The sequence below is a fragment of the Canis aureus genome, chromosome 18 (assembly GCF_053574225.1).
Source record: "Canis aureus isolate CA01 chromosome 18, VMU_Caureus_v.1.0, whole genome shotgun sequence".
In the NCBI taxonomy this organism is placed as follows: domain Eukaryota; kingdom Metazoa; phylum Chordata; class Mammalia; order Carnivora; family Canidae; genus Canis; species Canis aureus.
Window position 1 is genome coordinate 3,783,356 of NC_135628.1, and position 26,824 is coordinate 3,810,179.

General features: G+C 35.9%; 2 long non-coding RNA genes and 1 pseudogene across 2 annotated transcripts in view; 1 reads left to right on the plus strand and 2 right to left on the minus strand.

Moving 5' to 3' along the window:
• Nucleotides 1–26,824, plus strand: part of LOC144288505 (uncharacterized) — a 683,266-nt gene that overhangs the window by 389,911 nt on the left and 266,531 nt on the right. The gene's annotated exons all lie outside the window — the stretch shown is intronic.
• LOC144289239 (U2 spliceosomal RNA) lies at nucleotides 6,487–6,693 on the minus strand (annotated as a pseudogene).
• Nucleotides 16,934–23,358, minus strand: LOC144288235 (uncharacterized). The gene is made up of 3 exons (XR_013356206.1): nucleotides 23,240–23,358; nucleotides 20,591–20,704; nucleotides 16,934–17,099 (listed from the first exon to the last, which is right to left on the minus strand). It is a non-coding gene; the product is annotated as an uncharacterized LOC144288235 (long non-coding RNA).

Below are 26,824 nucleotides of genomic sequence, written 5' to 3' on the forward strand. Positions count from 1 at the left end.
TCGTTAAACATATCATCTCCTTACTACCAAGGTTATTTTCTTTTTTCTTTTTTTTAAGGCTTCATTTATTTATTTATTTGAGAGAGAGAGAATGAGAGAGAGAGAGAGAGAGAGAGAAAGTGAAAACAAGTAGGGGGAGGAGCAGAGGGAGAGGGACAAGCAGATTTTGTCCTGGGAGTGGAGCCAGGTGCAGTGCTTCACTCAGGACAGATCCCAGGACTTGGAGATCTGACCCAAGCCAAAATCAAGAGTTGGACGCTCAACCAGCTGAGCTACCCAGGCAGCCCCCCACCCCCCACCAAGGTTATTTTCTTATCAATGACTAATGGGAGATATGACCTTAAGTGGGAAAGTTGGAGATACCGTATGGTTATAAACTTCTCATTGAATTGTCTGGTTCATTAATTGTGTGTTTAATTAATTCAAATTTTATATTCTGAATGGTTCAGTGAATTAGGAAAGTATCAGAGAAAAAGTACTAACTACTAACATTTTATAATTGGCCAAAAATGTAATGACCTAGTTATGACAACCCATATTTGCTATCATGTTTAATAGAAAAAAGTAGCTACATAATGTTTACAAAGAAAATATCTCCTATGAGTCAATTTTATTAAGATTTTTGAAGAGATAATAGCCTGAAATGTTAGACATTTTTGCCACTTTGTTTCAGTGCCAATTCTGAGTAGAGTGAAAGCACAAGCCATTTTCAAACCTATGAGTCATCCTTTTATACTCATGGCTTTAAAATTCAAATATTGAAAGAAGTCATTAGCCTAATAATATTACAAACTTCTCTTCGAGTTTTCAAATATGGATTTTCCTCAGATGGTTTTTCTACACATGTTATTTTGACAAAAAGGAATCATTTTACTGTTCTGGTAGTTTAATTTCTGTCATAGGTGCTAAGATTAATTTTATATCCATCTTTCGAACCTGGACTTTAGAAATGCAAGTCAGTCTAGTGCAATTTATGAATGCAAAAGTGAAGCTACAGTCTTAGTTATTTGTAACTGTGGTTAAAATGTTCATCAATGAGTAAAACATAATGGAATTATCTACTCAAAAAATACGTAAAACAACACTTTGTAAAAGGTGCTGTCAAAGGGCCTAAATCCTAACAATAAGGTTAAGATTGGGGGAATTCATATTAAGAGATTAAGGAGAACTGCTCTTGACTTCTTCCCACATGGCTGTGTCAATATTCCATCTGCATTGCTTAAGTGGTGAATTAGAGAGCTATAGAAATATAAGATAACCTTCAGTTTTCCCTGGAGAATATATTGACCTTTTTCTAGGCTTTAAGCTAATTTTTTTTCTTGTTAATGTTTAATTCATATAGCAAATGTACAAAAAGGTAAAGCTTTCAGATTTGTAAAACATCATTGAGCATTGCATAATGAAAAGGAAACCTGACTTGGTTACTTTCTCTGATTTTAATATGGAACTAAGTCAATTTAGGAGCAATAAGCATGGCTTTTTTGATTTGTGAAAAGGTGAGGCAAATGTCTTGCCAATTATATTTGCCATGTCTTTCAGTTCCTAGTTCATATGTATCTGTGATCATAATCTCAGATTATTTTCTTTTAATAACTATACCAAGAGAGTGAGATATATTTGAATAGTCAGCTGTTAGAAAAATATTAAAAATAACTGCAAGAACAAGAAGCACATAATTAACAAGTTGGAGTGTGCTCACTGAAAGAGAATCTCTAAGCTTTGGAATATCTTTAAAAGAATAGGCATAATAACATGTTCTTGTTCAAGGAAACGAGGAATGACTTTAGGGATTTTTGAACTGTGATGAAAAAATAAAGATAATTATTTTCCTTTCTACAGTATCATCTGTCTCCCAAGCATTATAAATACTGAAAGTTCAAATAAATGGGTACATAACACTTATCTCTTCTCAAAATGATTGACCACTCTAAATAGTGTGGGCATAGCAGCGGTCAGCCCTACCCATAATGAAATGTCTGTGGTACCCATGACCACTGGCTGCTGTTTAAGAAGTGAGAAAAGGAACCAAATATTTAATCAGAGGTCACTCTGGGTGATGACACTTTGTCAGGTGTATTATATGTATGAGAATTAATTGCAGAGAAAAAAATCTGTGAGATAGAAAATGACCTTCTTTAACAGATGATGACCCTGAGTTTCTAAGGCCTCTATCATTTACTATAGAGTAAAAGGCAGAGTTGCAAGTTATACCAGTTCTTTTGGTCCCAAAGCTATATTGTCCAAAGCTTGATCTTGAAATAAAATATTGAATAATTAATTAAATGCCAAATGAATTGCCCTAGGGTAATTACTAAGAATGATTTAGAGGAACAATTTACTTTAGAAAGTCTATTTTATTTCTTTTTTGCTCACTCCCATGGGTCATCCTAATACTTGATATTGGGCTATAAAAATGGAAGAAGAGCTTTTTTATTAGATATAGTAAATATACAAGCAAACAGCAATAGACATCAATGGCTGTTTCTCCTAACTCATAGCTGTTCATAGGTGAAAAATTTCAGAATGTGGATTGAATAATTCTGCAAGATTGAGTTTATTTTAGGTATTTGGCTTTGACTTACTAGAGAAATCCTCTGGAGAGGAGTCACATCCATTACTGGAGCTCAGCCTTCCATCCTTTAGAACCTTTAGAACCCTTTAAAACTCTGGTCTTTGTTTTGTTTATTTGTTTGTTTGTTTTGTTTTGTTTTTTCTTTTTTTTTTTTCCTCTGGTTTTTGCCCCCAAAGCTATTCCATCAGAAATCAGAAAGTGAGTGTAAGGGAGACTAAAGGGCCTGATATTTCCTTAGGACACCGTGGGAGACCAATTTTAACAATACTATACTACACAATAATTGTCAGACTCTGCTAATAGTACAAAATTATAACAGTTCCACTGTAAAATTAGCAAGTTCATGCTTTTATTATCTGTTACTATTCATTACCCACCAAAATACCATCCTGTCTTCCATCTAATCTAGTACTGAATCACCAGGGCTTCTCTGTGGTTCTCCTTTCTCAGTATTTCCCCAGCATCAGCCACTTTTTGGATTCTCCTAACTACTCTCTGGAAACCCCCTATGTCCTCAACTTCCTGACTGAAAACTTTCCAATTCTGGGCACAACTGAAACTTGACCTCCCATCTATGTACCTCTACTTCCCATGTCAGTGTTATTGAAAATTTCCCTTACTGCATGAGTGTGTTGTCTCATTAGCCACAGTTTCCCACTCCTTTCTTAATTCCATGATGATACGAAATACCTTGTAGAACACTAGATCAGGCTTGAGAAATGTGCCTGAACACAGCGATGGGCAGTCACGGGAATCACATGTTCTCTACATTTATGAGTTTTCTTTGCATCTTTCAACTCTGACTCCCTAATAGTTCTATAATCTCCCATGTACTTCTGGATGGATTTTTTTTTTTTTTTGCTTGAACAGTTCAAATGCCATAACACATGGCTATTCCACATTTTCCAAGCTGTTACGTTATTATTTAAGAGACTGGCCAATACTAGAATAAGTGTAATTTCCTAATTCCCAAGATAGAAATTTTGATTCAGCTTGAGTGAGTGTTCTCTGGCCTAATCACTATGACTGACCAGGGTAAGATAGACCAGCATTTTTAGCTATCTGAACACAAAAAGAGTGAAAAGGCAGTGTCCAAGTGGTGGACACCCTTTTAGCATATCAGTACTTAATGAGCACAGAGTAGTTATCTAGATTATATCTCAGTTTTTCTCAAGGATAATCCTTCTTCTGATTCAACTGATTAAGGAAACTTTCTCCTCTCCCACATATAAACTCATTTCTATCTGTTGCTGTGATAATGGAAGTAATTCTTCAACAAGAGAAAAATTTGGACAGGTTGCAAACTGACTTTATAAGTCGAGCATCACTCTGATATCAAATCTGATGAAAATAGCACAAAAAAGGAAATGCGGTAAATGCCTCCAGTGACTAGAGATGCAAAGTACAAAATAGAATACTAGCCTATTTGACGCGTTTAAACTTCTTCCTTTCCAGAGATAGAAAGACAAACCAAGAAACAGACTTTTAACTATAGAGAACCAACTGATGGTACCAGGGGGAGATGGGTGGATGGGTTAAATAGGTGATGGGCCTGAGGCATGCATTTGTTATGATGAGCACTGGGTAATAAATGGAAGTGTTGAATCACTATAGTGTATGTCTGAAACTAATATTAAAGTGTATGTTAACTGGAACTTAAATAAAAACTTAAATACATTTACTTTTTTAATAACATATTTTAAATAAATGATAAATGTCTTCCTTTCCTTTGTAGGGTTCAAACAGCAGCTTAAATATGTAGGTTTCTGATTCCTACTGTTTGCTAAATTCCCACTTTGGGGAATTCCTACCTCTAATCTACAGAAATCACTACTCAACCCTACCCTTCACCCCACTCTCCACATAATCTATTTTTTCATTCATACTGGATCATTTTATTAACATAGCAATGTACTATTTCTCTTGTCTTAAAAAAAAATAATTTTAAAAACCCCAGATAAACAAAACTGGAAGTATTTGTAAGCTCTACTACCTCCTAGGCAGTACCCCATATCAAAATTCTTCAGAACGATTGTTTATAATCATTATTTCTAAGTGTTCTCCATTCTCTGAACCACTCTGCTAATAAAGCATAAAAGAGGCAATGCTGCTCTCCATTGTTATTATTGTAAGTAATAATAACTGTTATTATTGTTAGTAAATGCTCAGTTTTCATCTTACCTGTCCCTCAGCACTGCTTAGTACGAGGAATGCTCATTTACTTGGGTTCCTTAACCTCTTACTGTCCTGACCCTGCCCCACCCTGCTAATGTTCCTTCTCAGCTTCTTTTGTTAGATCTACTCCATTCTCCGACCACATATTATAAAGTGTCACTGGATCATTTCTTAGTCCTCATTTCTATCTACAGTTACTCCTTTGATGACTTTATCTTGTCCCATGGCATTATAACTCCGATTTACGTTTCCATCCAGGACCTCCCCTACCAAACCAGACTCAGATATCAAAAGCATCTGTACAAAATCTCTACCTCAAAGAGGCAGCTAAAATCTAACTTATCTGAAACCAGTCTTCTGATTCCTACTCTCAAACAAACCAGTTGCTTTTCAAGCTTTCCCCTGTCTCAGCCAATTCCAATCCCATTGCTCTAGCTTAAAGCCTTTGATTTATACACCTCATGTATGATGTTTCACCAAATTTTCTCAGCTCTACTTTCAAAACATGCAAATTCTCATGACTTCTCACCACCTGTCCTGCTCCCAGCCTTGGTCTAAGCCTCGACAACTTTGCTGCTTACATTACAATTCCTTTCTGACCAATTTCCTGATTCCACCCATGCCCCCTACTGTCTAATTTTAGCCAAGCAGTCAGAATGATCATTTTATTATTTTTTTAAATTTTTAAAAATTTCTAAAAATTTTACTTAAATGCAATTTGCCAACATGTAGCATAACACCCAGTGCTCATCCCATCAATGCCCTCCTCAGTGCCCGTCACCCAGTTTTACCTCATTCACCCACCCACCTCTGCTTCCTCAACCCTTTGTTTCCCAGAGTTAGGGGTCTCTCAGGTTTGTCTTCCTCTCTAATTTTTCCCCACTCAGCTTCCTCCCTTCCTTTACAGTCCCTTTCATTATTTCCTATATTCCAGATATGAGTAAAACCATTTTATAATTGTCTTTCTCCGAGTGACTCATTTGACTCAACATAGTACCCTCCAGTTCCATCCAATGAATCATCATTTTAAAACTAAATTCAGGTATGTTCCTGAGTGGCCCATTTGGTTAAGCATTCAACTCTTGGTTTTGGCTCAGGTCATGATTTCAGGGTCATGAGATCAGTCTCATGTCCTACCCCGTATAGAGATCTGAGCTCAGCAAGGAGTTTGCTAAAAGTTTCTCTCTCTTTCTGCTCCTCCCTGCACTAGTGTGCTCTCTAAAATAAATAAATTTCTAAAAAAAAAATTCAGGGGATACCTGGGTGCCTCAGTGTTTGAGCATCTGCCTTTGACTCAACTCAGGTGGTGATCCTGAGATCCTGGGATGGAGTCCTGCATCAGGCTACCCGCAGGGAGCCTGCTTCTCCCTCTATTTGTGTCTCTGCCTCTTTCTCTGTGTCTCTCATGAATACATAAATAAAATCTTTTTTTTTTCATAAATAAGATCTTTAAAACAAAATTCAGATCATTACCCTTTCCTGCTCAAAACTTTCCATGGGTTTATGACTCCCTCAGTGTAAAAACCACTAGTCATTTAGTCATTTGCCAACTAATCTGCAGCCTGTTCACTCTCTGACCTCATTTTCTCTTACTTTCTCAGCATTTCTTATCCCTTTGCCTTGTTTTATTTTTCTCCATATCAGTTTTCAAGTGATGCATTATATATTTTACTGATTAATTCTGTTTATTTTCAGTCTTCCCTACTGTGGCATATTAATTCCAAGAGGAGAGCTTTTTTTAAATTTGTTTTTATTTTTGCTTTCTCTGTATCCCCAGCACTCATAGCAAGTCTATAAATATTTGCTGTATGATGAAAAATAATTTTGATTGTGTCTTCTGATGTGAAAAGCACAGGAAAAGCTAGTTCCCTCCTGACCTTCCTTTCCCTACCATTGGTAACTTTCAGATACTACACTTGATCTTAGCCAAAAGGCCGAGAAGCGATCCATTGGTAACTTTCAGAAACTTTAAGTAAGACGCCATTACTTTGGAGTGAAATGAGACAATTGTTCCTTCACCTTAATGTGGTATATCCCTTCAGTGTCTCCAGGATTACCACCCATGTAAAACATAAGAGGTTTTATGTTAATTTCAGAAAGAAATTGGAAGACAAGTTGAAGTTCATTGATTCATTTATTAATTTGTTCAACAACCAGTCATTATCTTGGAATTTCCTTTAAATCTCAATAGCATGGCTACTAGGTATTTTGATCTTGGACAAGGAAATAGCTACCGTTGGGTTCTACATGTAACCCATCTCCTCGGCACTCTGATTTTATCACCCCAACCCCAAAACTACTTTTATTAAGCATCCCTCCAAATCACCACAACTCTCCAAAGCAATTTATTCCTTCATGATTCCAACTGCCTGACACCTTCCCAAATGCCCCATTGAAAGTCTTAAGCATCCCCTTGAGGATTGACAGCTATCTTGTAAGGCCACTGTATCCAGCGTCTTGCCATTGTGTCTTTTTTAGGGAAGGGTGGTAGAGGCAGAGTGCAGTAGGTAAACTCCCCGTCCTTAGAGCTCCTTTATGATAGTTCTACCTTTGTAAGCTTTAGGCAATGGTATGTCCAACTGTTGTGTCTGCTAAATTAAACATATGTGCATCATCAAAAAGAAATTGATTTCCAGGCAGACTATAATCTAAATACATGTTGTAAAATAGTTATGCCCTCAATTAGCAAGTTTCTTTGTTTCCTTCCAATATCACAAAATGAGTGTGCTCATTTAACGTAATGTCTATCACTATTCAAATGAGCTAATTTTTTTAAAGAAATTGACAAAATAAAAACGTATTTGAAGGAATTCATAGGTAGATAAAGCTAAAATGAGTTTATTTAAAAAAGGAGAAAATTTTTTTTCTACCTAATTTTGTAACGTACCTCAAAAGGATAACAATTAAAACAGTGCGCTACTAGTATGCAAATGACACTGTATCCTCTGATTATGCAAATAACACTGTATCCTCTGATTCATATTGATATTCAAGAAAGAGACCCAAATATGTAGGACAGTCTAGTGTAATAAATATGGAATCTCAAAAGATGAAAATTAGATATACAATAAGTGGCTCTGAAATCATTAGCAGCTATTAAAAGAAAATTAGATTGCAAATTCATGCCTGGTACGATTTCCAGATATAAGGATATAAAAGAAAGGAGAACATTAAAAAAAACAACAACAACAATATTGATCAGAATTTGGTTGAAATACCTTCTTGACATGATACAAAAGAGAAAAAAATCATTTGGAGTACAGTATCACAATGAAATACATATTTTAGAAAAGTAAGTGATGTTCTGTATACTATTAATAAGCAGTATACGTTTCTTTGTATATAAACAAAGGATCCTGAGACTAAGAAGCTACTGCTGAGAGGTTTATTCTCTTGAATCCTTTTACTTTATTTCATTCTCCCACCAGCTCTAAGTTCAGAGGGCACAGTACGAATCTTGGCAGCTTTGCATGTCTGTCTAGTGTTCCTGAGGTGCCATCTGGCACAGGACTCTTGACTGCAGACAGCGCTTAATGACCATTCTAGCTGACAGCTATTATAGATGCATCTCTGCTACGGTTGCACGATCTATGTGCAGCTCTAACCAGAAGGACGACAGTCACAAATCTCAACAGTTTTAGGTTGTTTATGATTCCAACGGCCTTTTAAGAGTGTGATATTTAGCAAGAGTAAGCAGAATGGTTAACAAAAGCGGGACATGTCCTCATACATAATGGACTAGTCAATAAAAAACAGAGACACAGGCCAGGCAGCCACATTCTTGTTCTGAACTGCGCTGCTGCTGGACTTAAGAACAATTCATTTGCTCATATTCCAAATCCAGAAGCCAGAATTTGCTCTGAAGTTCAAACAAAATAAAGACATATGTCATCACAGAACCAGAAACTATCAAATGCGAATGTCTTACAGAAACTAAGACTTCTGTCTGGGCCAAAAAGTAAAAAGGAAATCAAAAGAAAGCTGAAATGAGAGTGAGCAATTTATAGCACAAATGCAGAGTGAGATGGCAAGAACCATAGAAATTATACTTGGACTCTAATTTTTTACTAAAATGACTATCCATGACACGACGCTCACAGTTCAGGTACATCAGAGAACTTACTGATTACCTGTTTCAGCATAAATTTAGAAATCTGATTAGAAAGTAATCATTAAAAGTTCTTTGTAAACTACATCAGAAGGAATATTCTATGCTTTGGGGTACTACATTTCTATGGGAAAAAGGCCTATTTTGTTTCTGGTTTTAAGAACTAACCCAACTACGTCCATAAATCATCTTTATTTGTAGAACTTCCCCCTCAGTGAAAAATTATCAACTGATAAAAGAGCAATACAACCCTTGGTCCCCACATTCTATCTACATATTGTACCACAAGGCTATATTTAAATATTTATTGAAGATTGTAACAAAATGGTACATTGAAATTTTGTATAAATAACTGACTTTGCATAAAATATATGGTATATTTTATATATAAATGGTGGTACGATGACCAATCATTCATTCACTCAGGGAGGGCTTTCCATATACCATGCACGTGCTAGGTGCTGGGCATGCCAACCAGGAAATAAAAAACATTGACTCTTGATTCAAGGAACCGATTGTTCTGGAGATATGGACTCGCACATCTCCTAATAGCATAGGCTAGATGGATCATTGAACCATCCATCTTCTCTGGTTTCATTACATTTTGACTAGTGCTGTGGCTTTATAAGAGAGCCGACTGGTAAACCTGTAGCTTTGGTCAAAAAATGGGACAAGGCCAGAGAAGATGGATGTTCTGTGGCCAATAAAAGGAATTCTGATTAGGCATTTATAGTATCCCAACATCCAACTTCAACTAGATGAGCTTTATGATACTTTCTAAAGAGAGCCACAAGGAAAGATCTCTTATTGATGGAACATAAAGTCGGCTCATCTTGCAGGAAGCAATAATCCAAATCATATGAATGCTCCTGCTGCCATCATTTAATTTAGAAGCAATGTAAGTTGCTAAAAATTCGCAAGCAGGCAACAGTCTATGGCCACCCTGGGAAATTATTGAGTGCTAAAATGGCTTGAATGAGATGGAGCTGGCTCTCTCTCTATAGGAGCCCTTTCTTCCTGGCCTCTAGCAATATTCTGTAGGCTCCTGGAGGACAGACATATGATAGAATAAACCATGTCAAAACATAATAATTACTAAATGTTAATTATAACATTGCTCAGAAACCCACAGAATCTATATCTTATAAAGTCAACCTGGATAAAGATACTTATCATTTATTATTTAAGTCTTGCATATTTCTCTACTTTTATTTCTGTTTTCTCAGATTTATCTATTATTTCCATGTTTGTATACATATCATGTGTTTGTGTATGTCAATCCTATTTAATTTTATGTTTTGAATGCCAAGCAAACAAATAAAAAGGAATTTTTCACCAAAAGGTATGAAAATTTAAGATTAAAGTCCTTTCATTAAAAAATTATTATAAAAATACTACAGAAATATTTCAAATCGAGGGTATTTTTGCTTTCTTAAATAATGCATTCTGAATGCTTTTGTATACTTTTAAAATAGTAGTGGCTATTATCTCTACTCTTCTTCGTAAACTTTGTTTAATATAGGCCATAATAATATGGGCAGCATACCAACAACCTCCTAGCCTTCTAGACTGCCATGATTCTCCCATGCCAAAATTTCCCTAAAGAACCTCTAAAGTGAGTTTTCTGTAACGGGAAGTCAATTGCCATTTATCTATTTAAAACAAAACAAAACATTAAAAACTCTTATTTTTTACCATCAACTAAAGAATAAAGTCTACATTTCTGAATATGTACAAGACCTTTACGGTCTAACTCCAGCCCATCGATCATTATTTTTATTAGTCATTCAATGATGCCTCATATCCTAGCTACATTAGATACCTCCTTCACTAAATGCACTTCATTATAACAAATATTTATTGAACATCCTGTTTTTTAAAAAAGGAAGCGACTCCACTAATCTTTCATTCATGCTGTCTGCTTATCTCCTTGGCTGAGAGTGCCCTCTTCCACTACTCCAGCCTGGCCAGGCTACTTCCACTTGATTTTCATGACTCTGTGTTACTGTCCACTGATAAAGGTAAGTCTCACTGAGCATCCTCTGAAATACCAATGCACGTTTCCTGCTTACTTGATGTATAAGTCTGTATCCTTGTGAGGAAGGAAATCACTCTCCTACCAGAGATAACTTGTGCTCTCATATTTGGGGCTTAAACTGAGAGAAAAGACAATTTTTGTATGCTGGGGTTTGGATCTCTGAAAGTGAAATCATTCATGATGTCCATCAACTGAAGAAACAGCATGTGTTTCAGAATGTAAACCCAAACTAGGAAGACCTCTAAGTAAACCTTTGAGAAAAAGAAAAAACAAAAACAGAACTCTTATTCCCTTGATAATTTTTTTGCATATTTCTAGCAGATTGCTTCTGCCTGGGAACTTTTGTAGTGGTAATTTCCACATGGAGATTGAACAGAAACTGTGAAGTAAAGCAACAAGTTCCTGAAATCTTTTGGGGCTAAAAGAGAACCAATCCAGATGGTGATTGGATTAATATGGGGCTCTCAAACTCTGAGAAAAAATTAATTATGAAATATCAGAATATGTCTTTTTAAACAGCTTTTTGAGGTATAAATTACATACCATAAAATATTCACCCACTTAACATGTACACTTCAATGGTCTTAGTAATGTAGTTATACAACCATTACCACAATCTAGTTTTATAACATTAGCATCACCCTCAAAATATATTTTCTGACCATTTGTGGCCAATCCCTATTCACATCTCTAATGCCAGGCAACCACCAATTTCTTTTGTGCGTATAGAGTGCCTTTCCTATACATTTCATATAAATGGGATAATAAAATAATCAAATCTTTTGCTTCCAGCATTTTCACTTAACAATGTTTTTAAATTTCATTCATGTAGTTGTAGTCTGTATTGATGGGGGGAGAACAAAGGCAAACGAAATATTTAAAAAAATGTTAAGTTCCTTATAACTTACAGCCCATTGGCAAATACTTGAAACAAGCAGAGTGACCTTCCTTCAGGAGCTCAACTGCCTTAATGTTAATACTTTGCTAGAGGCAAAAGACAAGTAACATTTAACTCAACTTGCAGGATCCTATAAGTCTTCTTTAACATATGAAAATCCCTTTCGTAACTTCCTTTATTTCTACCCATCCCCATATAGGTAAACAATCATCCACTAAACATAGAGCCCACTGACATACATCTATAGGGTGTCATGACTAAGGCTTTTACTATGTAGTAGTAAATGACCTTATCCTAACAACACCTAGCCCCTCAGGGTCCTGGAACCTTGCTTCCAAATCCCTTAGAGACTCACTAAGTATATAATCCATTACTCCTGACAATCCCAGTGCAGTTCTTTCTTCCCATGGGTCCTATCCCTGTGTTTTTATAAAATCACCTTTTTTTTTGCACCAAACATGTCTCAAGAATTCTTTCTTGACCATTTGCTCCCAGACCCAACATTTCACATGACGGATCAGTAGTTTACTCCTTCTTAATTGTTTAATAGTATCTTATTGCTTGATGTACCACATTTTGTCTATCCATTCATCAAATGCTGGACATTTGAATTGTTTCTGGTTTGGGTTTACTATGAATAATGCTGCTATGAGCATTCATATACATGTCTTTGTATGGATGAATATATTTTTATTTCTCTCTGATAGATTCCTAGGGGTGAGATTTTTTTTTTTATCATATATTAAGTTTATTTTTAACTCTTATGGAACGGATAAAATGTTTTCCAAAATGGCTGGAATTTCCACCAGCAATTTAAGAGATCCTATTTCTATTTCTCCTTGACTTCAGTAGCTCTTGCCTTGTTGATTATATCAGTTCTAGTAGGTGAAGTGGAATCTCACTGCAGTTTTAGCTTACATTTCCCTAATGACTAGTGTTTAGCATTTTAAATGTTTTTGTTAGCACAAGCACATTTGTTGTAAATTCTATTAAAATACAATATTTAATCTGGGTTGCTTGTCTTCTTATTAATATAGAAGAATTTTTATATCCTGGATAAAAGCCCCTGACAACATTCATGGTTTGGAAATATTTTCTCCCATGTTGGGTCTTACCTTTTCATTTTAGGGTTGGGGGGGGGGGGGATAGTGTTTATTGTACAAACGTTTGTAATCTTATGAAGTCCAATTTATTATTTTTTCCTATTAGAGATGGTGCTAAAATATCTTTGCCGAATACAAGGTCACAGGTTTTTTTTATATTTTTATATTTTCTTTTAAATGTTTTATAGTTTTAGATCTTTGCAAGGTCCTTTTTGGGTTAATTTTGTGTATGAGATAGTGTAACAGTCTGTGGTATAATAAGAAATATATGGGGATCCCTGGGTGGCTCAGCGGTTTAACACCTGCCTTTGGGCAGGGATCCTGGAGTCCTGGGATCAAGTCCCACATTGGGCTCCCTGCATGGAGCCTGCTTCTCCCTCTGCCTGTGTCTCTACCTCTCTCTCTGTCTGTGTGTGTGTCTCTCATGAATAAATAAATAAAATCTTAAAAAAAAGAAATATATTTGTTCTTTATCTCTGGTTCCTGACACAGAGCTCCCTAAACACTTGGAACATCCTGAGTGAAAGGAATGTCTTGTTATTTCTAAGAAAGTCAACAGTTTATGTTAATGGGGACTGAGAGTGGGGTCCCAAATAACTTCAGGATGGGGCTGGCTACCAGAAATACCAAGAGATTAAAGGGTTGGAATTTTTTACCCAAATGGTGCCCCTTCCAGGAAGGCAGAAGGGTTGGATATTAAGCTTTATAAAAGCTCCTGAACGAAGAGGTCTGATGAACTTCTCCATTGGTGAATATACCCAAGTGCTGTGAGAGTGACACATTCCAGTTTCACAGAAACAGAAAATCCTGTGCTTGAGGATCCTTTCAGACCTCACCCTCCATACTTCTTCAATGGTTATCATCTTTATTATCCTATATCTCATTCATATTGTAGCATATGAATATCCTATATTATCATGTTCATTATCCATTATAATAAACCAGGAAACATATGTAAATGTTTTCCTGAGCTTTGTGAGCCATCCTAACAAATGATCAAACCTGAGGAGGGATCATAGGAAGCTCGGATTTATATCTCCTTGCTGCACCAAACTACAATTTCTGCCGTAGGAATATGTCTTTGGGACTAAATATCTGTGTGTGTTCAATCATGTGTTTTTCCAAGTAGTCATCCATTAATGTTTTAAAAAGACTTTTAAAAACTCAAATTTGGGGGCACTTGGGTGGCTCAGTCAGCTAAGCATCTGCCTTCAGCTCATGTCATGATCTCAGGGTCCTAGGATTGGGTCCCACATCGGGCTACCTGCTCAGTGGGGTGTCTGCTTCTCCCTCTCAAATCCTCTCAAATAAATAAATAAATAAATAAATAAATAAATAAATAAATAAAATCTTACTTTAAAAAAAATTACATTCTCAAGAGATGAGAACAGGCAAGCTCTAGACACTAAGAGAGCTGCACACCATGGTGGTTAGGTTTCTATATTTTATTGACAATTGTTAACTAAGGGGTGAAATATTTACTACTTGCAGTGGGAAGCAGGATTTCCTTGCTTTTTCTTCCTATTTTGGTCAGGGATTTCCAGTCATGGCATCCACCACCTTGGGCTCCTCTGGTTTGATCCTGCTTCTTGTGCAGTGCTGCCAGGACAGGCCTCTGACCTTCCTGATAGCTGGCCACGACTTCCTCCTTGCAGACCTAGGGATCCAACTGCCTGCTCTACCAGAGAGACAACGTGAGGGGGCTTTTTGTGCCAATGTGAGCCAGAGATGCATTCTGAACCCATTTGGGGTGGATTACAGATTACCAACAGTAATAGAAAGGTGAGAAACTGAAGGAGGGAATAAAATGTAAGAGGTTAAAATAAAGTCACTGACCAAGAACCTTTCCCCATCCTGAGATTCTACTTTCTAAACCACTAATTGAAGAGTTTGCATTCTGTTTTCCTAGGAGTGGTGGGAAACCATTATAATTTCTTACTCAGTTGTTGATTCTTCAAGGATTTATGTTAAGTCTCTCTGGGCTTAATGATTGTATTGTTCTGGCCTTTTCAACATAATTCTGTGCCTGTCACATAATATTTCAAGAAAAGACTATTAAATAAATAAATGTATATATATAATCAGTAAGCAATCTTCATTCTGATATCTAATAAGCTCTTCTTTTTATAAAGACGTTCTCAAGGGCTATTGACATGGGCAGCCATAATATTAGTGGGCCACAAAGGGCTCTTACTTTTTAATTAATTAATTTACTTAGTTATTTGATTTTCTGTGTCTTTATTCTTAGTTTTCAAAGTGTAATTTGTCTTTTTTTTTCTTAATCTGCTCTTAGGAAGTTTTAAGAGTAGAAGTTTCTAATTTACTGTTAACTTGGAAACACTGGTGTCAGTCTTTTTTTAGAAGGTAAAATGCTCTCCAGGAGCAAACTTGAAGATACCAATTTGGCTATTTAGAGGTTCTTCCTTGATCTTAATTTTAGTCTAGATCATTGAGATTGCCAGGTAAACACTATTTCAGTTGGTGAGATTTGATTAAGTATTATTGGTTACAGTTAAGAATTTAACATATGCTTCATTCAGGAAGGTCTATATTATTAGAAAAGAAACAGTAATTGTAATAGTTGGAGTCACCTAGTATTTCTTCACTTACCCTTCACTTACTTACATAACTCCGTGAGTGAATAAGATTGTTTTATATGCTTTTGACAGAGTGAAATGACTCATTCTATCTAAATGACAGATATAGGAATTCTTAAAACTTATAGTTAATATGATAAAGTCAACATAATGAATTTTCATTTTGATTCCATTATGAAGATACACAGTTTAATATTTTCTACATACACATATCTTACTTTTTTGTAAGTGGTAGTTGAGGCCTATACACATCAGTCTGTTGGCTCATCAGATAGATTGATTTTTTGAATTCTTGTTTGTCACTGATAATCTATCTGAAACACATGGCACCATATGTTGGTTTACTTATTAAAGCTGGAAAGGGATCCAGTGGAGAAAAGAATCTTAGGATATTATTTGTGTAATATTTGTCTTTCCTCAGTGGAGTTTTTATATTTCTAATTTACAATTTTGTTTCCCTTTTCCCTGCTCTTGATAATTTAAAATGCTTACATTTTAGATGATGCGGGACACCTGGGTGGCTTAGCAGTTGAGCATCTGCCTTCAGCTCAGGTCTTGATCCCAGGGTCCTGGGAATCAAGCTCCACATTGGGCTCCCCAGAGAGAGCTTGCTTCTCCCTCTGCCTGTGTCTCTGCCTCTCTCTCTATGTCTTTCACGAATAAATAAATAAAATCTTCAAAAAAAATTTTAGATGATGCAACTTGAAATGTCATTTTCCAGAATCTATATAATGGTTATTTTAGGCTCTGAACCAGCCAGCTATGAATTTCTTAGACCTAACAGTTAAATTTTGCTTGTCCCTTTATGTATAGTTCATGTTATTTTTTTCCAAAAAAGTCTAACTGGAACAGCTGTGGCCAGTTCTATTCTCAAAATGAACATTAGTTGCTACTACATCTCTGTGTGCCTCTCTAAAGTAGAAAGGGACATCTGAATTTGGAATAATTTGCTTTGTCAGGTTCAAGTTAAATGTTAGCTTATCGGAGAAAGAATCCAAATACATTTAGGACACCAGCTCTTTACCCCTTCATTCATGTGTAGAGAATATTCAACACTATCAACACCAGCAATGGAATACATACAGTTTGCTCTTATGTTTCAGAATCCTTGCTATTGAAATCTCCTGGCCAAAGGCTGCATGTTTCACACTCTGGCTCATTTTCACACCTTCAGCATCCAGAAAAGCATATTCAAAATGCTGCAGTCAGCTACTGGCCTATGCGGATTTCATATAATTCCTTGGCAAGAAACTTTCATCTTTGCCCAGTCGTTCTTCTTTGACACAAAAGTAGTTTCACCATTTCACAATACTAGCATCAATAAATGTTGATAGATATTGACTTGCTCTGTTAACATAACACTTGATGGATGCAGTTCTGAAGACAATGAAAAAGTATTTATTCAAGTAAATTATGATATAAATGGCATTTATTAAGCTTGTATTTCTCCAGAACAACATTGGTTTACTGCTGTTCAATGTGGCCTTCAAGGGATTGTTTTTAAATGTTTTGGTAGATGGCTCATATTTCAGGTTTTCCGAATCTTGCTATAGACTCCTATTCCTGCTTCCTCCATTCTTATTTTTATAGTTGTTTATTTGGTTGTCCCTAGAAAAATAAATGAACCTATTTTATAATTTAACAGAACCATCATACCAAAGCAGCAATAATTTTGTTAGTGATTTACAAACATATACCAAAATCATTCCTCGTGGTCATCATCATAACGTACCATTCTTTTTAGAGAACATGTGAGAGGGATAAGAAACCACAAAACTCATACCCAATAATGTCACATTTTGGCTAAAATATGTTCACAATTGTAAAATAATGGCAATGTACTTTCTGGAATTGAATCTGTATTTAATGATGCAGGAGTCAGAGATCCTTGGTTGTCTGCTTTAAAATGCTAGGCCATAAGCAGTGTTGAAATTAAACCTTGAAATAGCTCTGTTATCAGTGACAACTTACAGCAGTATTACTGATTTAGATATATTATAGATTATTAAAATATTTATTGCGCCAGTGGGTGGGATTTTCATTCCTGATGTTTTGATTGTAGTAAGAGTGGTAATCTTATAGTTCTCCCTTTGGGTATAGTAAAATTCTTCCAAGTGAAAGAGAATCAATCACAGATTTCACATAAACTGGGAGCATTTTAACCACTACAGAGAGAAGCAGTACTTGACACTGAAATTTCTTATCTCCCCACTGCTCTTCAGCTGTTTGTTTGTTTTTAATTTTCCACTCATGTTAATGTTCATATATACCATGATTATTCTCTTTCAACAGAGATAACTCTTATCCTGTTGAGAGTTGGCATCCTAGGCAATGGGAAATCTATTCTCTGAGTGTTAAAGAAAGGAATTATGAACTAGGTCCACATTCATTTCCTTTAAAGCCAAATGAGCATCTTTACATTAGATGGATAATTAAGAACAAATTGAATATCACCTATAGCTGTTAAAATATTAAAGCACATAAAAACAAACAGGCATATATGTTCATGCATTAAATATATTAGTTGAACTTTCTACAGCTTAAGGTAGTCGTTCATTTATTCATCCATCCATCCATCCATCCATCCATCCATCCATCCGTCTCTTCAACATATATTGTACATTTATCATGAATGCAGGTGGTATTATGAATGCTTTAAATGCGTTGAACAGGTGCACTTTTTATAAAGATATTTTTACTTCTTGGCACATGTCATGAAGCTAGAGGTAGATAAATACCATACAGATAACAATGTACAGATAACTACCATTTCTTTTTTTATGAAAGGATGTACATAATCCATAGGACCATGTTGTAGATAGTCTATTTCTAACAGGCTACAAAATTCTAACTTCATAATAAGGAACAATGATATCAAATGGATGTATTCAATATAGATTTAACATTTAATTAGGTAAAGATCCCATCTTTAAATCCCATTTAAAGATTAAATGGAGATGCCCATGCTAAAGTTGGGAAAACCCAACTCAGTTGCAGTAAGTTGTGGTGGTTAAGAACATGGCACTGAACTTATCTTGCTGTGGCTAGGATCTGGGTCTTTATTGTCTATGACCTTGGGGAATTTTGATGCTTCTGGGCCTCCATTTGTTAATTTATGTAATGGGTGTGATTCTAAGAACTAGCTCCATAGGGTTATGTAAAAATGGAAGGAGATCATGCATGTAAATCCCTCAGATAGTGCCTGGCCTGCAGAAAACACTCAGTAAATGTTAGCCATTATTCTAACAGGTTTATATGTGTAAAAATTCATTGAGTTGGCAACCTTTAAAACATTTTAGCTATTACTTCATATGCAAATATTGAACCTTAACATTTTAAAGGATCAAGAAATATGACAATCATAGTATCAGTGTCAGATATGTGTTATGAAATGGTAAGTGGCCAGTTAAATTAGAACTAAGACATGATACTGTAGTTATTGATTTCAATATGAGTGACTGACAATGGAGACTTGTTTCTTTGCTTTCTACATATTATAATTATATTTCCATTATAAACTATTCTAAGGAGACTGGTTAAAGATAAGTAGTCACAAGAGTTATTCTATCTTAAAATGGCATTTTAATTACTTTTAACTCTTGTGTTGATTTATCTGGGGCTATTACAGTAAATAGGTTCTAATCAGAAGCATGCCATTAGGAGAGGAGAATGTGTTTCCAAACACTGTGAGTTGAACTATATCAATGAAATCACCATACTCCTTAAAGTGTTATTCCCACCCTGATGTTTCTTTAACTTCTTTTAAGAATTTTCTATTCCTTCATCTCTACTTCCTTAATATATTGTACATTCTGTACATTCTCCTTTTTTAAAGCACTTATTATTATATGTCAATCTTCCTGACCTCAACAACACAGATCAGAAGCTTTTACTGGTTTAACGCTACAGATTTCACTACCTACATGTAGTGTAACTATTTAGGTATATATATATATATATATATATATATATATATATATATATATTTATGTATATATATATATATAAAGATTTTATTTATTTATTCATGAGAGACACAGAGAGAGAAAGGTGAAGATTAGGCAGAGGGAGAAGGAGACTCCCTATCAAGGAGCCTGACATGGGCCTCGATCCCAGGACCCCGGGGTCCTGCCCTGAGCTAAAGGCAGACGCTCAACCACCACCCAGGAGTCTATAGGTTTATATTTTTTGATACCTTGTTTCAGTAAAGGATTTAGGAGAGAGTGCATAAACACAGAAATATAACCAGATGGATATTAGAATGAGATTCAATTTTGTTTTTCTCTTTTTTTATTGAAGTATAATTAACATTCAGTGTTACATTAGTTTCAGGTGAACAATATAATAATTCAACAATTCTATACATTACTCAGTGCTCATCACAATAAGTGTACTCTTAAGCCCCTTAATCTATTTCAACCATCCCCCTTCCCACCTCCCCTCTAGCAACCATCTGTTTGTTCTCTGGGCATTTAAGAAACAAAACAAACAAAGGGAGACTCATCTTAGTTTTGAATGAAGCAGGAAAAAATAAATGCAAAGTACCTAATACAAGTGAGTGTATAAAAATCACTTTTCTCCATACACAAATTTTACAAAGGAAATTGTTTACAGAAATCGTTCCTTGCCTCTCTATCAAGGAACAGAGGCCAAGGATATAACCACCATGGAAACTTAGAGGGTAAGAGAAGGGCTGGCTGACTAGCTTTTGTGCTGAGAATGGGATGATGTGTTGCCATTGACCAACATTCCCGGAGATTACTAATTCATAGGACATCTTTCTCAGGGTCCAAACACATCCATGCCCAATTTGGGGCATGAGTGTATGTGATTCTCTTGGCTCTCATCTCTAAGAACCCCTGGTAATTGATGGTGGTCTTCAACATAAAGATGAATGACCATAGATTAAGAAAAGTCATCAAAGATTTCCACATAGATCATTGGAACTGAAGAGAAAGGGGCCCAGCAGAGAACCTTTGAAAAATTAACAATAGTTCCCTAAAAGATAGGCATCAGCTTTAACCAGCTTTGACACCACCCAAGGATGTCAGCTTTAGCATTTGCCAAACAAGAGAAAACAAAAAACAAAAAACACTCACCTTTTTCACCAGAATTGCCTTTTTCCTATCTCTTCACTTACTCTTATTTAGATTCTGTAAGGAAATGAAATTGCATCCAGAAAATGGAGGAGGTTGGTTATCAAAAGATGCTTCCTGTGTAGATAAATAAACATAATTGTCTATGCCTTTTCTTTGTTTCCTAGAGATATCTGTAAATCTAAGAATGTATCTACAGGATGAGAAAATATGAGAATATTATTTCTTTTTGATTTTGGTGTTTTTTTTATTTAAGATTTAGTGATAAATTGAGATGCATAGGTATTATAAAAAAATTATAAAGAAGCTTAGGTTCTCCTTTGCTGAGATAAAATTTGAAGTTTGGGGAAATATAAACATTTCTTTAAAAAAAGTAATCTGAGATCACATCAAAGAACCTTGTAAACTGGACTGCTTGCTGGATTTTATTTAAACAGTATTATAACATGAGGCTAAATGGTTGTAAATATACTATTTGCATGTCTATTCAGATGTGGTTATTTCCATGACGGATAAATATGTTCTTACCACTCGGTAGAGCAATTGTAGAAGTGTAATAAATATGTATATTGGTATTTCCAAAGATAAATTTTTCTCCTTAGCAGATTTAGTAGACATGAAAATAAAGCTTTAGCAGTGCTTGGTGGAATATTAAAATTACTGCAGAGTGCCGACTTTTACTGCTAATGTAAGCCAGAAACTTGAGCCATATGCTAAGCCATTGGTTCTCGAATTTGCCTGCAATCAGCTGAAGGCTTCAATAAAAGTAAATACCAAAAAATGAATGTCTTTGTCTCATCCTCCGAGTTTATGACATAATTGGTTGGGGGGAGAGATTATGATTTAATTGGTCTGGGGTGAGACCTGAGCTTAGAAATTTTTTTGAGATCCCAAAGTAATGCTAATGTGCAAAAAAGTTTTGGAACCTCTGAGCTAAGCAATCATTCTTATTTTATACTGCTTACACTCATGTGAGCAAGAACAATTTCCTATTCATTAACGAGACTGCTAATTCTATAATGAAACAAAACCAAAGCTCCATCCTTTTCTGTAAACAGAATTACCCAGCCAATTCCAGAAAGCTCTACAGTAAGGTTTAATGTTGCATGAACTAGCCCAATTAAAGATTCCTTAAAATGGAACTTTATATTTGTTGTGATATGGATAGCTTACTAAGTACTCTATGTAATTTAAAAATTTTAGCAAAATTTTGTATAAAATCAAGTCAGATCCAAATTCCATAATAATTATTTATTTTTCATCTGGATATCAAAGAATAGAAACATACATTGCATAAACAGCAATGTCTTGAAAAGGTAATCCTTTATTTTTATATCTATGGCATTTATTCGTTCAATCATTTGTTCATTTATTAATTCATGTATTAGGTTATTATATTTTTAGCTACTACAATGTGGCAGGTTTTTTGCAAAATGTAGGGAAAAAGTGATGAAAAACACTATTATTTCCTTAATTTTATGCAAATTATATTATCATTTGGCATAGTAATTCTATTTATTGTAAATTATTCAAAGGAAATAATCAGAGATGAGCACAAAATGTGTATACAAGAATATTAAGCAGCATACAGATTACACCAGAAATTTCAAGATGAGAGAATTTGAAAATTATAGTAAATCCATATTCAGAGATGAAGGTTGGTTGATGGCTTATACTTTTCATTTTCTTCTTTCTTTTTTTATGTATTTTTTCCAGCTTTATTGAGGTATAATTGACATATAGCATTCTATAAATTTAATGTGTACAATGTGACGATTTGATAAGCATATATTTTGAAGTGATTACTACAAGAAAGTTAGTTAACACCATCACGTCACATAATTACTATTTGTGTGTGTGTGTGTGTGGTAAGAACATTTAAGACATACTCTCCTTTACAAGCACCTTCTGTTTTCAATAGTCCATAAGTACTTAAGAATGTGGGGAAATTCTTATGATTTCTTAATAATACTAATTTTCAGTGTGTATCATGTATTATATATCAGGTTCTTTAATAAATGCATTACAATAATTTGTTGATACTAATCTTCACAACAAGTCAATCATGTAGGTTTTTTTTTTAAGCCTTATTTTATATGTAAGAAATTTGGGGAATAGAGAAATTAAATAACTTGCCTAATGTCATACATCTATTAAATGGCTGAGCTCAGTTTTGAAAGTCCAAGGCATAAACTCTTCACTATTATTCTAAATTTTTTTCATTAAAGCTTTTATGTATTTATTTGAGATAGAGAGCTAGAGAGAGAGAACATGATCACAAGCAGGGGCAGAGGCAGAGGAGAGGGAGAAGCAGGCTCTCTGCTGAGCAGGGAGCCCGATGCAGGGATCTTGACCCCAGGACCCTGGGATCATGACCTGAGCTAACGCAGGTACGTAACCAACTGAGCCACCCAGGTGCTCCATTCTGAATTCTTAATGAAGAATAGCAAAATACATAATTGTACAGGTAGGAGAATTAAAATTTCATTTTATACACTAAATGTTTCATTATGGAGGGATAATAAATAACTTATGCTATTTTTTCTCCATCTTTTTCCTTTTTTGTATTTAATATAAGGGGCATGGATTAAATTTATAATCGGAAAGACAAAATCATATATGCATACATCTGAGAAGCAGGAAATCACCTACTCTTTTCATGCCTTTCAAAGGCTGAGCATTTGCAGTAGAAAGACTTCATCTTTCAGACTTCCTCCGACTTCATCTCCATTCTTCAGCAGTCAATGAGCTCCTTGACAGGTGTAAAATCTAGGGAAGAAGGAGAAAAAAGGGGATAGTACAGCTTCTTTGTGTCTGCCTACTTTCACACTTTTGGGCCTTATATGTATTTAAAGTGGCTTCCCTGGGTCGGCCTCATAGATAAGAGAAGCCAATTCTTTCTGTGTTCATGTATTTCTTGCTGGGCTTCCCTCCAGCACTTCCTTGAGGTGGGCAGAAGCACTTCTGATTTGGCTACCTTTAGGGGCTCTCTCCACAGCCACTGGGCATCAAACGTGAGATTTTGAGGCCTTTCGGCTAAGGTCCTCCTCACTTCCCACATGACCCTGTTGGACAGGACATGCCATTACCAGCCCCACTCGGATTTTTCTGTCTGGGCCACATCTGGTCAATAGGAAGTATTCACTCATCCCTGTCCCAAGGGGTTTTAGGAAAGCAGGCTGATTCCAGTTGTAAGTGTAAATAGAAATGTAAAACGAAAAAAAAAAAAAAAAAGAAAGAAAAAGAAAAACAATAATTTTTCATGGTGCCAAAAGGAAAAGAGGCCCCTTCCTTTTCTTTCAGACTATTTCCTTCAGAAAACTTGTAATTGTAAATTCTGTCTCTATCCTTTTGAGATGTATGTAAGTTCCTTTTAAAATCTAAAGAAGCCACTTGCCTGCTTTACAACCTAAAAATATCCTTCTGGAGGACTTGGGGGTCATCTCTTTAAAATGTAATCAAGGAAGATAGCACCTCTCTTTCCCAGGGGCTCCTAGTGGGCTGCATAGCACCGTGTTGCAAAACTACCTCCTGTCATAATGATATAAAAAGTTCATTTTTCTTTTGGATAAAGACAATTCCCTAACACAGAGGGTCACCCGAACATCAGATGAATCTAGGATGAACTACGTGTAGGCATATGTGCTGTCAAGGCTGTTATTTGAGGACTAGTTAGTTATCTTGAGAGCATATATGCCGTGGGTTGCATTTGCTTGGCTATGCAAGAGGGTGATATTTCTTTCCGTCTTTCCAGTCTCTTCAGTGGACTGCCTCTGATGGGCTTCATATCCTGTTTTAATGCTCATTCAATAGTAAAATTGTCCTCTTTACTTTCTACCTTTGTGGAGCGGTTTCCTGGGCTGGGAGGACACTTTGGTTTTATTACATTTCCCCACTACAGTAGAGCAGCGCTCACCCGCTGGCCCTACCCCGAGGTCTGCCCTTCCCCTACCTTCTAAAGTCCTCGGTCCACTCTCTATTTGTGATCCCTCAGGGATGGGTTAGGCACTTAACCCTGGCATTTCTGTAGGTTGCCACTTCCAACCCTTCTCCAAAACTAGGGCTGTGAGCTCTGATTACGGTAACAACTTCATCTAAAGACATGTCTTCGCTAATCACTGCTTTTCATGGTCTCTGGCCTCTTCTTACAACCTTCATCTGCCTTAGGGCTCTACCGGGACACACGGAAGAATTTCTTGGGGCCTTAATTCTGCACATGGATGTGAGCGATTCAGAGTCACTTTCATATTCTGACCCTCCTACTCCGGAAAACTTGTTCGAATGTGGAGAGAAAGTGTCCTCTTTGAACAATTGCAATAGCTACAGTAGTAAAACGTACATAACCCTTTGGGAACATAGAAAAAAGAGCTATTTAATTTGCCTTGATGTGGACAACAGCCTTTCACAGTCTGAAGATCTCTTCAGGGAAATCTTTTGTGATTGTTGCTTGGTTTGGTTTATTGTGTGAACTTTAAGCCATGTTCTTTTTAGTGGTAACATATTCTAATCAATAGACTGCCCCCACCCCATACACACACGTCGGACTCATCATTACTAGTGCACCTGTGAACTGAAATTTTTTTTTAAATATATCATGATGACTCCCACCAGTCAAGGTATATTATAATAATTATCTTTTTTAGTAACGGTGTCTATAATTTACTTTACAATACTTCAGTCTTAGTGTGATATCATGTAAATAATGATTTAAATTACAGTTGAAGGAATTCCCTGATCTGAAATTCACATTCCAGGGGTAGTCAGATACATTTTAATCTGAAATGTCACTCTTCAGAAACAGCTACAGGCCTCAGCCATCCTTAACCTGATATAAAAAAAGAGGGTTTGCTATTTTGCATTAACTATAATCGGTTTTCATTTGTAAAATTAGTGCTTATTAGCTAGTGATTGTTAGAAACAGGTGCCCATCGGTGTAATTAATAATATTGGACAAAAGATTTTTAGAGACACTCCTCTAACATGCATAAGAATCTAGCTAGCCTCCTGTATTGTCTGTACACGGAGACATCACTCTCCAGGCTTGGTTCCAAACAAATTTGTCCAGATGAATCTTGGTCTCTCTTATATGTGATTTGAATTTGCTCTATACAACCTTCCAAGAAAAGTTTTTGACAATACCTCCCACCCTACCCCATTCCCATAAAACAAACAAACAAACAAACAAACAAACAAAGCCAGGATTTTTTAAGCTCATGGAGGTTGTATGACTGTTTAATAAATTCTTGTCGAATTTTGTCAGAGTTTGCTTGCGGCCTAACTAGTCAGGTTATTGGAAAATAATAATCTTTTTTTTTTTTTGGAAAATAATAATCTATCACCGACCTCACACTGTTGGAAGTTGAACAAAAAGAACCTAATAGTTCTGCATCAACCTAGTTTAGACCAGATCAAACAGTCAGTAGGAGATGGGAGGGCTAGAGATCCCAAGGAGGAGAACGTCTGGAAACATACTGCATATTGGGAAATGAGTAATAATTTCCCAAGCACACAGGTAGGTGTGAGAGGCAATATTTCATCAGGGAGTGTTATGAAGTTGTCCCAAGGTGCAGAAAAGTATGGCTTATTCATTCATTCACCAAGGGAATGGTGGAAACGTTGAGGTTTTAAGGCACAAAGCAGGCAAAGGCAATTTTATGTAAGGCTCTGTATGGTCATGTGTTTATCAAACTTTGTAAAAACACAACACATAATAGCATACTTTTTATATTATGCAAGCAGAAAGACATAAGAAAATTAACATTTCACGAAGTATCACATCAAAGTACTCAGATGTTTTATATCCTACTCTATTCTTTTTAGTTTATTCCATTCCATGCTATCCCACTTAGAATGCTGCTTTTGAACAAGTAATTAACGCTGATACACCGATGACTCATTCTCCAGGTATGAGGAAAACTGCGAGGAAATTCCGCCCTCCAGAAATTGGGGGGTACTGAAACATCTCACGTAGGTTTTATGAGAACTAGAAAGAGCACCGTTTCAGTAGGACAGAGAACGGGTTGGAGCTGTGAGGCGGGGGAGGAGGCGGTGTAGAAAGGAGGTCGAGGATGATCGCCCTGGTCCAGACAGGATATTCAGAGTAGATGAACTGGGCATTCGTTTTCTGGATTGGGGGCAGGAAAGATTTAGTAGAAAAGTGGGTAGAATTAGCCAGACTTGCTCACTAATTCTACGTGGGCGTTGGGTGTTATTGAAGGAGGTGGAATGACAGGAAAG